The sequence below is a fragment of the Anomaloglossus baeobatrachus genome, chromosome 11, assembly GCF_048569485.1.
Source record: "Anomaloglossus baeobatrachus isolate aAnoBae1 chromosome 11, aAnoBae1.hap1, whole genome shotgun sequence".
Taxonomy (NCBI): domain Eukaryota; kingdom Metazoa; phylum Chordata; class Amphibia; order Anura; family Aromobatidae; genus Anomaloglossus; species Anomaloglossus baeobatrachus.
In genome coordinates this window covers 88,711,118-88,726,856 of record NC_134363.1, presented here as the reverse complement: position 1 = coordinate 88,726,856, position 15,739 = coordinate 88,711,118, and the positions used below count along the sequence as shown (strand labels likewise).

The 15,739-nt window shown below is 49.4% G+C and overlaps 1 pseudogene; it reads right to left on the bottom strand.

Moving 5' to 3' along the window:
* Window positions 1–15,531: 15,531 nt before the first annotated feature.
* On the bottom strand, window positions 15,532–15,739 carry LOC142257298 (U2 spliceosomal RNA; annotated as a pseudogene).

Here is a 15,739-nt window from a genome sequence, read left to right as displayed (position 1 = left end):
AGTGCTCTCCCTATGCTGTCTAACGCTGTGTATGCAGCGCATACAGCTGTATCGGCTATAGGACTCAGGAGGACGGAGCTGCGACAGTGATGTCTGACACCAAAGACACAGAAGGCAGATAATGGCGTCCGTGAAGAAAATGTCCGGTTTTATAATGCAGGGACATGTGACATGCAGATCCTATCACACATGCCGTTGCTTCTCTGGCTCAAAGTCAACTTAGCTGTGTGTGTGTCTGTGATTGGCTGACATGCTGGCCCGCCCCACAAGACGCGCGCACTTAGGGAAGGAAGACAAGAAAAAAAAAAAAAAAATGGCGATCGCCATTATAGAAACAGCAGTGATCTGAAGGCGCTGTTCACGCACACTATACACTGAAATGTGATAATAGTTTGATTCACAGAGTGACTTACACTATTACAGCAGAAACCAAGCTATGATTTAGCTGTTTTTTGGCTGCTAGAACCGTTCTCGAATGTTTCTAGAACTATCGAGCTTTTGCAAAAAGCTCGAGTTCTAGTTCGATCTAGAACATGCCCCAAAATCACTCGAGCCTAGAACTGGAGAACCACGAACCACGAACCGCGCTCAACTCTATCCAGGAGCTTTGGTTCCCTGAGTTTCCAATAGCAAATGTCTAGAAAAAACTCTGTCCATTGGCACAACTCAGCAAGAAAACGAGAAGACCGAGAAGATATATTTCATTTATCTTAATGCCACCTTATTAACAGCACTAAACCCTTCTATTATGTCCCTTAGCCTTTTGAGCTTATCCTCTGGTAAGCGGAAGACCATGCCTCTGGTATCGATCTCAGTGCCTAAAAACTGTATTATAGTAGCCAATCAGAATACAAAAGGATGCATAGGAAGCGTGACTTTATTTCAATATTTTAAAACAATCCAATAAAATGAAGAAAAGTCACTCATACAAGATCCACAGAAGTTGTATAATACATACATAAATCAAAACACTATAAGGCCTGTTTCACACGTCAGTGATTCTGGTACGTTTGTGCTTTTTTTTAAACATAACATAATCACTGAGATACGCAGATCCATTATAATGAATGGGTCTGCTCACACATCAGTGATTTTTCACTGCACGTGTCTCCGTGCGGCGTACCCGCGTGTCCGTGATTGCTGCACGGAGACATGTCCATTTTTTTCTGGCATCACTGATAGGATGTCCATAAGGTGGCAGCAGAGCATAACAGAAAAAGGTGCCTATTGTGCACTGAAAAGACCCAATGTGATGCACCAGATATATAGAGCCCTAATGGATTCACAAATATAAGATATATCATGAATGACTACTGCATAATGAACGCTAGCATGAAAAAAGAAAGGAATCCATAAAAATAAATAATAAATGGTGCACATATGTTAGAGCCCCACCGAAGGACAAAAAAAGTCTGATGGAAATAGAGAGCATATAGGAACAATAAGAATGTGCAACAGAGAGGAAGGTGAGAATGCAGGATCAATCACTGCCTGTCAGATATTAATAATCAGGGAAATAACTCTGGAGCAGACGCACAAATTAGGGTCTTACCTGGTAAGGTAACAAATAATTAATAGTAGTTGCACTCACCTATTAAGGTTGTGCCAGTCACAACCCCTAAATGCACGTTACAAATGGCGACAGCCGCAGCCCCTAGTAGAAGAGCAATAACGTATAGGAGGAAAATCGGGTGCGTGCCGCGCTGTCACCAAAGGAAACTGATGTTAATTATTTCATCTCTTTATTCTTTTTTCCGGTCAATGTGTTTCAGAGATCACTGTCTCCTTCATCAGGGCAAAAAAAGAACAGTATGCAATCAAAGGAGGAAGAACCTCTATATATACACATATGGAGCTACGTCAGAGGACTGACTGCTGTATTTCAAATACTGCCGGGATGGTCAACTGTTACAATACCGGCCATAAAAGTTCTCAAGTGATATATTGAGAAACATTTATAAAATCACTGGGGTATAGTGTTTCAAATTTCATCAGCTTTTTGAGACAAAAATCAGAAAAAGAAGAAGAAGGACAAAATGAAAAAAAGAAAAAAAAGAAGAAAAAAAAAACAAAAAGGGAGCATTGAGCTCCAGACCCTGTATTGAGTCTTAGAAGTGTAGTGACAAGTGCATCTGTCCACAACCCTGTAAGGGTGAACGGGATGACGGACAAGAAAAATTATGTTCGTGGCAAAAAATGGTGGTGTTGCTATATAAAATTGCATTAAGAATAAAGAAAGGAAAAATTTCTTTATAAAAGTAGTGAAGAAAAAAGTGGAAAAAAGGGGAGTGTAAGCCATTTTACTAATAAATAGTGATGAGCGAGCATGCTTGTTACTACTCGGTACTCGCACGAGTATCACTGTACTCGGTCTACTCGACGGGGACCGAGTAATCTCGCGATACTCGTGCTGTACTCGTGGTCTTCATCCCTGCATGTTGGCGCTCTTTTGAGAGCCAGCCCTCATGCAGGGATTGGCTGGCAGACCACTGCAATGCCACAGCCCTGTTAGTTGTGGAATTGCAGTGATTGGCCGGCCTGCACAGCGTGACCGAGCCTTTATACCGGCGGGCGCGCTGTGCTCTGCTCACAGCTATCCAGACAGTCAGTGCAGGGAGAGGGTCGCTGCTTCAGGGAAAGGTTTGCGGCCCTTTATAGCTATTTCCGTAGCAGGGCTGCAAACAGTGTGACCAAAAGTCCTTCTCAGGACTATTCTAGTTGTATACAGGCAGGCAGGGTATAGCCAGGTCGGAGTACAGTAGCAGAGTCCTTCTCAGGACTATTGTTGCTGTATACAGGCAGGGTATAGCCAGGTTGGAATACAGGCTAGTGACCAAAAGAGTCCTTGTCAGGACTATTGTAGCAGTATACAGGCAGGCAGGCAGGCAGGCAGGCAGGGTATATAGCCATTCCTAGTGGTGACCGTATACCAGCCTTCATCATATCTGGGGCTGGTGTACACAGTCTAAAACAGTCCTGATAGTGTCAGACTTCTCAGCAATTGTCGCTCCTAAAACCTGTTAGGTTCTTAGTGCGTCCGTGCTTGCATTTAAAAACCGCACGTGTGTGCCTGTCGGTGGCAGCGTACAGGTGCACTTGTGTGCGTTTTTACCAAACTATTATATAACGCACAAGTGTAGTGTATAATACACGTCAGTCAGCAGTGGCTGATAGTGTCAGAGTTCTCGTCATTAATTTTTGCTCCTAAAACCTGTGTTAGGTTCTTAGTGCGTCCGTGCTTGCATTTAAAAACCGCACGTGTGTGCCTGTCGGTGGCAGCGTACAGGTGCACTTGTGTGCGTTTTTACCAAACTATTATATAACGCACAAGTGTAGTGTATAATACACGTCAGTCAGCAGTGGCTGATAGTGTCAGAGTTCTCGTCATTAATTTTTGCTCCTAAAACCTGTTAGGTTCTTAGTGCGTCCGTGCTTGCATTTAAAAACCGCACGTGTGTGCCTGTCGGTGGCAGCGTACAGGTGCACTTGTGTGCGTTTTTACCAAACTATTATATAACGCACAAGTGTAGTGTATAATACACGTCAGTCAGCAGTGGCTGATAGTGTCAGAGTTCTCATCATTAATTTTTGCTCCTAAAACCTGTTAGGTTCTTAGTGCGTCCGTGCTTGCATTTAAAAACCGCACGTGTGTGCCTGTCGGGGGCAGCGTACAGGTGCACAATTTGCACAAACTTTGATATAACGCCCAAGTCTAGTGAATACACGTCAGCACAGCATTGCAAAATGCGCAAGGGCGTTGGCAAGGAACAAGGAAGTGGACGTGATGGTGGTGCAGGCAGAGGCCGAGGTCGTGGGCAAGCTCTAATTTTGCCACAACAAAGGGCCACATCTAGTCGCTCGCACGTCCTGTCCCAAATTCTTGGGGACCGCAGCAGTACACCGCTCTTGAACCAAGACCAGTGTCAACAGGTTGTTAGTTGGATAGCGGATAATGCTTCCAGTCAGATTGGCACCACCACAAACACTCTGTCTTCCACACGGTCAAGTGTCAGTAGCCGTGATACTGCACCGCACATTTCAGAACCTGATCCTCCTTCCTACCACAAGGCTGAGTACACGTCCTCGGACATTAATGATCCCACACTTGGACACTCGGAAGAGCTGTTCACGTTTCCATTCGCACATTCTGGCCTCTCGCCAGCTCATGTTGAAGTGGGTCATGAGGAGATCGTATGTACAGATGGCCAAATATTTGAGCAGCCACGTTCTCACGAAGTTGGCAACGTGTCTCAACAAGGGGTGGACGATGATGAGACACAATTGTCAGGAAGTCAGGAGGAGGAGCAGGGTGTGGAAGAGGAAGACGACGTGGTGGATGATCCAGTAACTGACCCAACCTGGCAGGAGGATATGCAGAGCGAGGACAGCAGTGCACAGGGGGAGGGAGGCGTAGCATCCCAACAGGCAGTAAGAAGCAGGGTGGTGGCTCCAGGCAGAAGTCAGGCAACCGTTCCCCGGAACAACAACACGACACAAGGTGCCTGTACAAATGTTAGGTCTTCCCGAGTCTGGCAGTTTTTTAAGTTGGATCCAGATGATTCTAAAAAGGCCATTTGCAACACCTGCCGTGCCAGCATCAGCAGGGGTACCAAAACTAGCAGCCTGACCACCACCAGCATGATCAGGCACATGTCAGCCAAGCACCCGACTTTGTGGGAAGTACAACAGAGTCGAGGAGCAGTGCTTGCTAATGTCACTGCTACGTCTTCGCTGGTTGTGCATGCGAGCCAATCCCCTGTCCATGCTGCCTGCGAACAAGCCTCCTCCGGTCCTGCACCTGCAGTTGCCTACTCAGAAATAACACCATCATCAAGCACGTCCTTGTCCCAGCGCAGCGTTCAGTTATCCATTCAGCAAACCTTTGAACGCAGGCGCAAATACACTGCCAACACCCCACATGCCACAGTTCTAAATGCTAACATTTCGCGACTGCTTGCGCTGGAAATGTTGCCTTTTAGGCTGGTGGAGACAGAAGCATTCCGCGACCTGATGGCGGCAGCTGTCCCACGTTACTCGGTCCCCAGCCGCCACTATTTCTCCCGGTGTGCCGTCCCCGCGTTGCATAACCACGTGTCACAAAACATCACACGTGCCCTGAACAACGCTGTTTCACCCAAAGTCCACCTAACCACAGACACGTGGACAAGTGCTTGTGGGCAAGGCCGCTACATCTCGTTGACGGCACACTGGGTTAATATTGTGGAAGCTGGGACCCAGTCTGAGCGAGGGACGGAACACGTCCTTCCCACACCAAGGTTTGCAGGCCCTACCTCAGTCAGTGTTTCACCCACACTCTACAGCTCCGGAATGTCATGCTCTTCAGCCTCCTCCTCCTCCTGCGCATCCTCATCCACTGTACCCTCCACACCAGTCCCAAGCTGGAAGCACTGCAGCACTGCCTCGGCGAAGCGGCAACAGGCTGTGCTGAAGCTAATCTGCATAGGTGACAAACCCCACAATGCAGAAGAGCTGTGGACAGCTCTGAAACAGCAGGCAGATCACTGGCTCACACCTCTGAACCTAAAGCCAGGAAAGGTCGTGTGTGACAATGGCCGGAACCTGGTGGCGGCTTTGAGGCGAGGCCAGCTGACACATGTTCCATGCGTGGCCCATGTGCTCAACCTCGTGGTTCAGCGGTTTCTAAAGTCATACCCAGAGCTGTCTAATCTGCTGGTAAAAGTTCGCCGCCTGTCTGCACATTTTCGAAAGTCACCTACTGCTTCAGCCGGCCTTGCCGGCTTTCAGCGCAGTTTGCATCTTCCGGCTCACAGACTGGTGTGTGATGTCCCCACGCGTTGGAATTCAACTCTGCACATGTTGGTCAGGATATGTGAGCAGAAGAGGGCAGTTGTTGAGTACCTGCATCACCTAAGCCGTCGGGAAATGGGTCAAACTCCACACATAACACCTGAGGAGTGGAGATGGATGTCCGACCTATGTACCATCCTCCAAAACTTTGAGGACTCCACCAAGATGGTGAGTGGTGATGACGCCATTATTAGCGTCACCATACCGCTACTCTGCCTTCTAAAACGGTCTCTGCTCAAAACCAAACATGATGCATTGCAGGCGGAGCGCGATGAGTTGCAGCAAGAAACAGTAGTGGGTGTGGGTGATAACACACAGCCCAGCCTCGTCTCATCACAACGTGCAGTGGAGGACTATGACGAGGAGGAGGATGAAGACATGGAGCAAATCTCCGGCCAAATTGAGGATATGACATGCACACCAGTCATATCCTCGGTTCAGCGTGGCTGGCCAGAGGACAGGGTAGATGAGGAGGAGGAGGAGGAGGAGGAGGAGGACAGCATGTTCAGTCAACGTGTTGGTCAGGCTACTGAAGTCCTGGCTGTTAAGAGTCTGGCGCACATGGCTGACTTTATGGTAAGCTGCCTGTCTCGTGACCCTCGCGTTAAGAACATCTTGGCCGACAATCATTACTGGTTGGTAACACTGTTAGACCCACGCTACAAGGAGAACTTTATGTCTCTTATTCCCGAGGCGGAGAGGTCAACCAAAATGCAGCAGTTCCGGAAGGCCATAGTCACGGAAGTAGGCAAAGCATTCCCCTCACAAAACGCTAGCGGCATAGGTCAGGAATCAGTGGACAACCAAGGCGTACAGCCGAGAGAGGCACAAGTCCAATCCGCCAGAGGTAGGGGAACAGTCTTTAAGATGTGGGACAGTTTTCTCAGCCCCTCACGTACCACAGCCCCTGAGGTGCGGGGTAGTGCCACAAGAAATCCTAAGTTTGCCCAGATGCTCAAGGAGTACCTTGCAGATCGAACAACTGTACTCCGACATTCCTCTGTGCCTTACAATTATTGGGTATCCAAGGTGGACACGTGGCATGAATTGGCTCTCTACGCCTTGGAAGTCCTGGCCTGCCCTGCCGCTAGCGTTTTGTCAGAGCGTGTTTTTAGTGCCGCAGGTGGAATCCTTACAGATAAACGCACCCGCCTGTCAACTGAAAATGCTGACAGGCTGACTCTGATCAAGATGAACAAGGGTTGGATTGGGCCAGACTTCACCACACCACCAGCAAATGAGAGCGGAATTTAAAGTTTGTAACGGGAATTTGCCATGTACCTCCAGTCACCCATGGGTACACACTTCTGGACTTTGGATAATCGCTGGACTGCTCCTCCTTCTCCTCATGCGCCACCATGATGACCGTTACAAGAGTTAGGCCTTTGTTTCAGGTATACCCCCAGTGGTAAATTTTTTCGCCCATTCTTTGCAGAATGGACATTACAACGACAGGAGACCCGCTCCTTTGCAATGGGAACAATGTTTTGAGGCCCTCATGCACGTCTCTATGCAGGGACAACGTGGAGCCTCCCAATTTTTGGCTGCCCTGCCAAAGGGCTATACTATAATACACCCACTTCCTGACAATGGACACTTAATGTTTTGAGGCCCTCATGCACATCTCTATCCAGGGACAACGTGGAGCCTCCCAATTTTTGGCTGCCCTGCCAAAGGGCTATACTACAAAAGACCCACTTCCTGACAATGGACACTTAATGTTTTGAGGCCCTCATGCACGTCTCTATCCAGGGACAACGTGGAGCCTCCCAATTTTTGGCTGCCCTGCCTAAGGGCTATACTATAATACACCCACTTCCTGACAATGGACACTTAATGTTTTGAGGCCCTCATGCACGTCTCTATCCAGGGACAACGTGGAGCCTCCCAATTTTTGGCTGCCCTGCCAAAGGGCTATACTACAAAAGACCCACTTCCTGACAATGGACACTTAATGTTTTGAGGCCCTCATGCACGTCTCTATCCAGGGACAACGTGGAGCCTCCCAATTTTTGGCTGCCCTGCCTAAGGGCTATACTATAATACACCCACTTCCTGACAATGGACACTTAATGTTTTGAGGCCCTCATGCACGTCTCTATCCAGGGACAACGTGGAGCCTCCCAATTTTTGGCTGCCCTGCCAAAGGGCTATACTATAATACACCCACTTCCTGACAATGGACACTTAATGTTTTGAGGCCCTCATGCACGTCTCTATCCAGGGACAACGTGGAGCCTCCCAATTTTTGGCTGCCCTGCCAAAGGGCTATACTACAAAAGACCCACTTCCTTCCAATGGGCACTTCAGGTTTACAGGCCCTCATGCACGTCTCTATCCAGGGACAACGTGGAGCCTCCCAATTTTTGGCTGCCCTGCCTAAGGGCTATACTATAATACACCCACTTCCTGACAATGGACACTTAATGTTTTGAGGCCCTCATGCACGTCTCTATCCAGGGACAACGTGGAGCCTCCCAATTTTTGGCTGCCCTGCCAAAGGGCTATACTATAATACACCCACTTCCTGACAATGGACACTTAATGTTTTGAGGCCCTCATGCACGTCTCTATCCAGGGACAACGTGGAGCCTCCCAATTTTTGGCTGCCCTGCCAAAGGGCTATACTACAAAAGACCCACTTCCTTCCAATGGGCACTTCAGGTTTACAGGCCCTCATGCACGTCTCTATCCAGGGACAACGTGGAGCCTCCCAATTTTTGGCTGCCCTGCCAAAGGGCTATACTACAAAAGACCCACTTCCTTCCAATGGGCACTTCAGGTTTACAGGCCCTCATGCACGTCTCTATCCAGGGACAACGTGGAGCCTCCCAATTTTTGGCTGCCCTGCCTAAGGGCTATACTATAATACACCCACTTCCTGACACTGGACACTTAATGTTTTGAGGCCCTCATGCACGTCTCTATCCAGGGACAACGTGGAGCCTCCCAATTTTTGGCTGCCCTGCCTAAGGGCTATACTACAATAGACCCACTTCCTTACAATGGGCACTTCAGGTTTACAGGCCATCATGCACGTCTGTATGCAGGGGCATTGGTGAACCTCACAATTTTGGACTGCCCTGGCAAAGGAAAATACTACAAAGACTCAGTTCCTCAAAATGGGCACATTAGACTCAGAGGCCTTTATGTACGTCTCTTCTCAGGGACATCGGAGTGCCACACAATGTTTTACGTAAAATCTTTCATGTATTGATCTCAAAAAGTAACATACATTAGCTCTATCTCACTATTGGGTATGTGCCCTTAACATTTCCACTATGAAAAATCATTTTGGTGTCATTTTGGAAGGTTTTCTGGTGAGTCCGTAAAAATGGCGTAAAACGCGGACAAAATTATTCACAGCTGTGACTTTTGAGTGATAAATGCTTCAAGGGGTCTTCCCCATGCTGTTGCCATGTCATTTGAGCACTCTTCGGAGACTTTTGTGCCATTTTTAGGGTTTCTACATGCTGCCGGTGGTCATTTCACAAAAATACTCGGGTCTCCCATAGGATAACATTGGGCTCGGTGCTCGGGCCGAGTACACGAGTATCTTGGGAGGCTCGGCCCGAGCTTCGAGCACCCGAGCTTTTTAGTACTCGCTCATCACTACTAATAAACCTAAAAAATAAAAATAAATTGAATAAAAATCATGAATGTTGTGTTATAACAGGAAATTCGGTGTAAGAATGAATATCCGGGATGAGAGTTCAGCGAATGAGTTATAGAAATTGTTACAAAAAGGAGTGTGTACGGTTTATGCGTAAATTTTCAGAATGCGTACATGAAAATTATATGTATGTGAGAATGTCCCCCATGCTTTGTAAAAAGTTATTTATGAAAATGTAAATAAAATATATAAAAATGCCTAATTATTTATAATTTATGAGAAAGATATATATGTATGGAAGAATGTTATAAGGTGTCCAAGAACCATAAAGAAAAAGGGTGCATATATAATGTTAGAGGTCTAGAGTTCCACCAGGCTATATCACCCCTAAAGAAATAGAAAGAAGACCTTACTACCTGTGTACCCCAAAAAAAGCTATATTTCTTAGCCAGGATTATGGTGGAGATATGCACAAGTGAAATAAGAATATAAAGTAATACAATAAGATTATAAAACCAATATGTGTGCATTCATGCACCACCCGGTACGCTACCCTTGCCAAATTGCTCACTCTAGATCCCCACACGATCCATGAAGCCGTTCCCCCGGTCACACCGCCTGCTGCCGGTTCCCACTCATCCCTGGGGGAGTTAGGCGAGTGGTATCGAGAGCTACATGTCGGCACTGATGATACCCCCATACACCACAAGGAAGGGGTATACCGGGTGGTACAGGAGTATGAGCGGGTTTTTAGCAAGCACCCTCTAGATTTTGGGCAGATTAAAGGGGTTCAACACCACATCCCTACCGGTACACACTCCCCTATTAAAGAGAGATACAGGCCTATTCCCCCTGCGCACTACCAATGCGCCAAAGACATGTTGAGGAACATGAAGGAGGCAGGGGTTATTAGGGACAGCTGTAGTCCCTGGGCCGCTCCGTTGGTGCTGGTTAAGAAGAAGGATGGCACCATGCGGATGTGTGTGGATTACCGGAAGATTAACCAGATAACGCATAAGGATGCTTACCCTCTGCCCCGCATCAAAGAGTCCCTGGCCTCGCTGAGAACCGCTAACTACTTCTCCACCCTTGACCTCACCAGCGGGTACTGGCAGGTGGCCGTGGCACCGGAAGACCGAGAGAAGACTGCCTATGGGACCGTTTTGCTGTACTTGGATGATGTGATTGTGTACTCACAGACGTATGAAGCCCACCTGGAGCACCTAGCCGAGGTGTTCGCGTCCCTTGCCAAGTATGGGATGAAGTTGAAGCCCTCAAAGTGTCATCTGCTGAAACCCAGAGTGCAGTACCTAGGACATGTGGTTGGTGCGGAAGGTGTCGCCCCCAACCCCGAGAAGATCACCGCCATCCAAGACTGGCCGAGACCGACCACAGTGAGGGAAGTGAGGCAGTTTCTGGGCCTGGTGAGATATTACCGTCGCTTCATTAAGGGGTACACAAAGATGGCTGCCCCCATGCAAGACCTCCTCGTAGGACAGACCAAGGGTGGTAGATCCCTAGTAGCCCCATTGGTGTGGGAAGAAAAGCATGAGGAATCCTTCCGCCAGCTGAGAACAGCCCTGACCGGAGAGGAAATCCTAGCGTACCCTGACTACAGCCGCCCATTCATCCTCTACACCGACGCCAGCAATGTGGGCTTGGGGGCTGTTCTATCCCAGGTCCAAGACAGAAGGGAAAAGGTAATAGCTTATGCTAGCCGAAAACTCCGACCGACTGAGAGGAACCCTGAGAACTACATCTCCTTCAAGCTTGAGCTCTTGGCACTGGTGTGGGCTATCACCGAGCGGTTCCGCCATTACCTGGCAGCAGCCAAGTTCGCCGCGTACACAGACAATAACCTGCTGACCCATCTAGATACAGCCAAGCTGGGCGCGTTGGAGCAGCGGTGGGTGACCAGGTTAGCCAACTACGATTTCACCATCAAGTACCGGGCCGGCCGTACCAACGTCAATGCCAATGCACTCTCCCGGATGCCCCACCTGTCGGAAGAGGGGCCAGAGGATGATGACCTCGAAGAGATCGAGTTGCCTGCATTTCACCGGCCATTCACTGAGAAGGTGCACGTCTACCAACAACGGGTGAACCTGGATCCGCTGCCCCGACAGGACTGGCAGGAAGCTCAGGACCAGGCACCTGCTGTCCGCCTGGTCAAGACTCTAGTGGAACAGGGTTCTGCTGGGATAGACCCTGCTGCCCCTGCCGAAGCCCAACGTCTGTGGCAAGAACGGACCCGGCTATACCTACACCAGGGGAAGTTGTATCGCGAGCTGATTAATCCAAAGACTCACGAGAAGATCCGCCAGCTGGTGATTCCCCAGGCTAACGTGCCCACCGTCCTGCAAGCATACCATGATGGTGCAGTGCACTTCGGGTGGAAGAAGCTAGAGATGTTGTTAAGAGAGCGGTTCTATTGGAGTGGAATGCGGGAATCTGTGGAGGCCTGGTGCCGAGAATGTGGCCCTTGCGCATTGAGAAGGAAGGACGAGGCCAGCCAGAAGGCACCCCTACACCCGATCATTACACACCAACCGCTGGAGCTGGTTGCCCTTGACCATGTAAAGCTCACCCCCAGCCGAAGTGGGTACACCTACGCTCTGACCATCGTAGACCACTACTCGAGGTTCCTGGTGGTTGTCCCAGTTAAGGACTTAACCGGCCGCACCGCTGCTAAGGCTTTCCAGGCTTATTTCTGTTGACCGCATTGGTACCCGGAGAGGGTGCTTACCGACCAGGGTCCGGCCTTTGAAGCAGAGGTATTCCAGGAATTCTGCCAGTTGTACGGCTGCAAGAAAATCCGGACCACGCCTTACCACGCCCAAACCAATGGCATTTGTGAAAAGATGAACCACTTGGTCCTGGGCCTCCTCAAGACGTTACCACTGGAAGAGCGGAACCTGTGGCTGGAGAAGCTACCTGACCTGGTCGATATGTACAACAACATCCCTTCCAGCTCTACGAAATGCACTCCAGCATACCTGATGAGAGCTCGTCCCGGCCGGCTACCAGTGGATCTGGAAATGGGCTTGGAAGCTTCAGAAGCACTCCTGTCGACAGCTGAATGGGTCACTCGGCGGAGGACACAGTACCGACAGGTCCAGGAGTATGTTGAAAAGAACTTGTGCCGGAGTCGGGGACAACAGGAGCAGTGCTTCAACAAGAAGGCGCCTGCCGGTTCCTTCCAACCTGGGGATGTAGTGCTGAAGCGGAAAAGAAGGGCCCACAAGCTGGATGATCAATGGGAAAAAACCCCGTATGTAGTCCAGCCCACAGGATGGGAGAATGGGAAGGCCTACCAGATCAGCCGTGACCAGGGGGGGACTTTGGCCACGGTTTCCCGAGACCACCTGAAGAAGTGCCCACCAGCATTGAGAGTAGCGGATGAGGCTCCAGTTCCCAGTCCAGTGGAGAAGGAAAAAGAGGTAATCCACACCATGATGGGTGATTTTCCAGCAGACTGGCCTACACAGAACAGTGCGGTGATCCTTCCAGTGATACTGTTCCCACAACCCGTGGATGAAGAAATGATGGAAACGGTTAACCGCGAGCCAGTGCCCAGGGATGTACCTGTACCCAGCTCCCCTACGCCTCCGCCTGCCCCACATGATAGCAGGGAGGAGGAACTGACTGTTCCCTCTGCCCCACTGCCTGTCACCACTGACACCGGACCCCGAAGGTCCACTCGCCCCAACCTAGGTAGACCCCCACTTAGGTACAGGGAAACTACTCTTTAAAAGGGGGGGGCTTTATGTGTTGAGTGTACCAGTTTGAAAGTTTTAAATGATAAGTAAAGATGATCAACCAAAGAAGTTTACCTGATTGAACCGTGATTAAACCGGCCGTTGCCGGCAACTGTTGTCCCCGTAGGGACTGTGCAACCATTGCGTAAGGAACTGCTTACGGACAAGCCCGAGAACTTGCAGGGCAACCACAAACTTAGTGCAATGTAAATAAAAATGTTTGTTGGCTTGACACCGTTACCGCCTCCGGAGAGGCTGATTTGGGAGGATGGGCCTGGAGGAAAGGGATGGCCTAGGCCCGCCACTACCGTAACCGGTGGCGATCCTCCGGGGGTTCAGGGGTCCCCTTGGACGTGGGCCCCCTGAAAGAGACAGAACCCGCTCGGGCAACTTGGTGCTGGACTGGGGTCAAGGGGTGCTGCCCGCTTCTTAGGGGCAGCATCAGGGCCAGGTTGTTTGGGTGGGAGAAGAGCGGAAGCTGTACCGTTGTAAAATGTTTATGATGCTTTTACATGTTTTACCATTTTATTCTTTTTCAGTTGTGAAAATAAAACCGGTGATGGACGGGCAGCCCGCGGACGGTCTGCATTTTACTATAGGGGAATGTGGCGCCCTGGACAAGCCAGGTCGTCACAGGTACTACACCAACACACTCTACACTCCGGCTAGGCACACCGAAGCTAAACACAAATCCTAGTTGCCTTCCTCCAGGGGCTGATGTCCACACCAGGGGGTGGGCCAGGCGGTTGATCCCACCCACCGAGGAGTTCACAGTCCTGGAGGCGGGAAAAGGAGTCAGATTAGAGATCAGTTTTGGAGTTAGAGAAGTGAAGAGGAGAGGAGACTGACCGTGTCCGGGTGTGTGGCCCGGGCACTCAGCAAGGTTGGCAGACGGTGGTGACCTTCTGCAGGAGAGGCTGATTGGAGTGAACCGTACGGACCGGGGATGGGCGGTGGCCCGCCGGTACCAGATCGAGGAGTGAAGAGAAGCCAGCACCATCCGGCAGGGCCTACGGACCCCGACCAGGCTAGGAGTCGCCGTAAAACCGGTCAAATCCGTTAGCGACAGGAACCTCCAGGGTTTCCCAGCAGTCAAGACCCGATTGAAGGCAACAGCTCACACCGTAGAGGGAAGCACAGTCACCGCCAAGGCTACAGTTCCCAGGGCCAGAGCCTGCGGGCAAAAGGGGCTCCCTCAGCATCCATCCAAGCTGGGGAGCGGGTTACCGGTGGGAAGCCCGCTAGATTTTGGGGGAATAAAAGGGGTCCAACACCACATCCCCACAGGTGCACACCCACCCATCAAAGAGAGCTATAAGCCAATACCACCTTCACATTGCCAGTGTACCAAGGACATGTTGAGCAACATGAAGGCGGCTGGGGTTATCCGTGACAGTTGTAGCCTTTGGGCAGCTCTGTTGATCCTGTTAAAAAAGAAGGACGGCACCACTCCCCGTATTGAGGAATCGCTAGCTGCATTGAGAACTGCAAATTATTTTTCTACCCTTGATCTCACTAGTCACTATTGGCAAGTGTCCGTTGCTGAGGCAGACCGGGAGAAGACCGCCTTCGCCACCCCTATGGGTCTCTGCGAGTTCAAAAGCATGCCCTTCGAGCTGTGCAATGCGCCAGGAACCTTCCAGAGGCTGATGGAATGCTGCTTGGGACAAGATTTTAGGGTGTATAAAAAGGGAGATTATATCCCGTGATCCCAACGTATTGTTACACCTCTATAAATCACTTGTAAGGCTACATCTGGAATATGGGAACCAGTTTTGGGCTCCACATTTTAAAAAGGACATTCAGAAGTTAGAGTCAGTTCAAAGGTGGGCAACTAGACTACTACAAGGAATGGAAGGCCTCCCATATGATGACAAGTTGAAAAAGTTATTAAGTGATTATTGGCTGCAATGGGGCTTTCTGGCTGGTGCCAGCCTCTCTTCTTAGCACACAGGAACCACAATCCCTACACCATGCTTCAATGGATTCTCTCATCCCAGCCCAGTAAAACTACATATTTTACACAGTCATAAGCAGCCAAAAGGGATCTATTCTATTCAATTGCAAATGATCTAGATAAGACTGAGAATAAGATACTGCACGGGACATAGCAGAGTTGGTCAAGTTGAGTGGAGATGAGTTTGCTATTTGGCACAGCTTTTTGCATCAATAAAGCAAGTAAAAGGTGTGAAAGATAAAAAAAAGGGTGAAAGTGTGAAAAGTGAATTGGCCAAATTGAGGTGCATATAAAGTTTTTGCTTTCTTTCAATTCACTAATGGGGCTCATTTGAATCAGGTGAATTGAGTTCTGCTTTTGGAAACTGGGTTAAGAAGGGGTGCACCGGTCCTGGAGGTACTGCAATACCAGGTCAATGCGTGGAGTGGACAGAGCAAGATTTTTTCCATCTCCTTGTTCTAAAAATCCATTTAATATATGGTCCCCAGAGAGGGGACGTATCAGATATTAAACTGATAAGAACAGATTTAATTTTTTTTTTTTTTCTGTTTATCAGTAGGACTTCAAAATAACAAAGGTGAT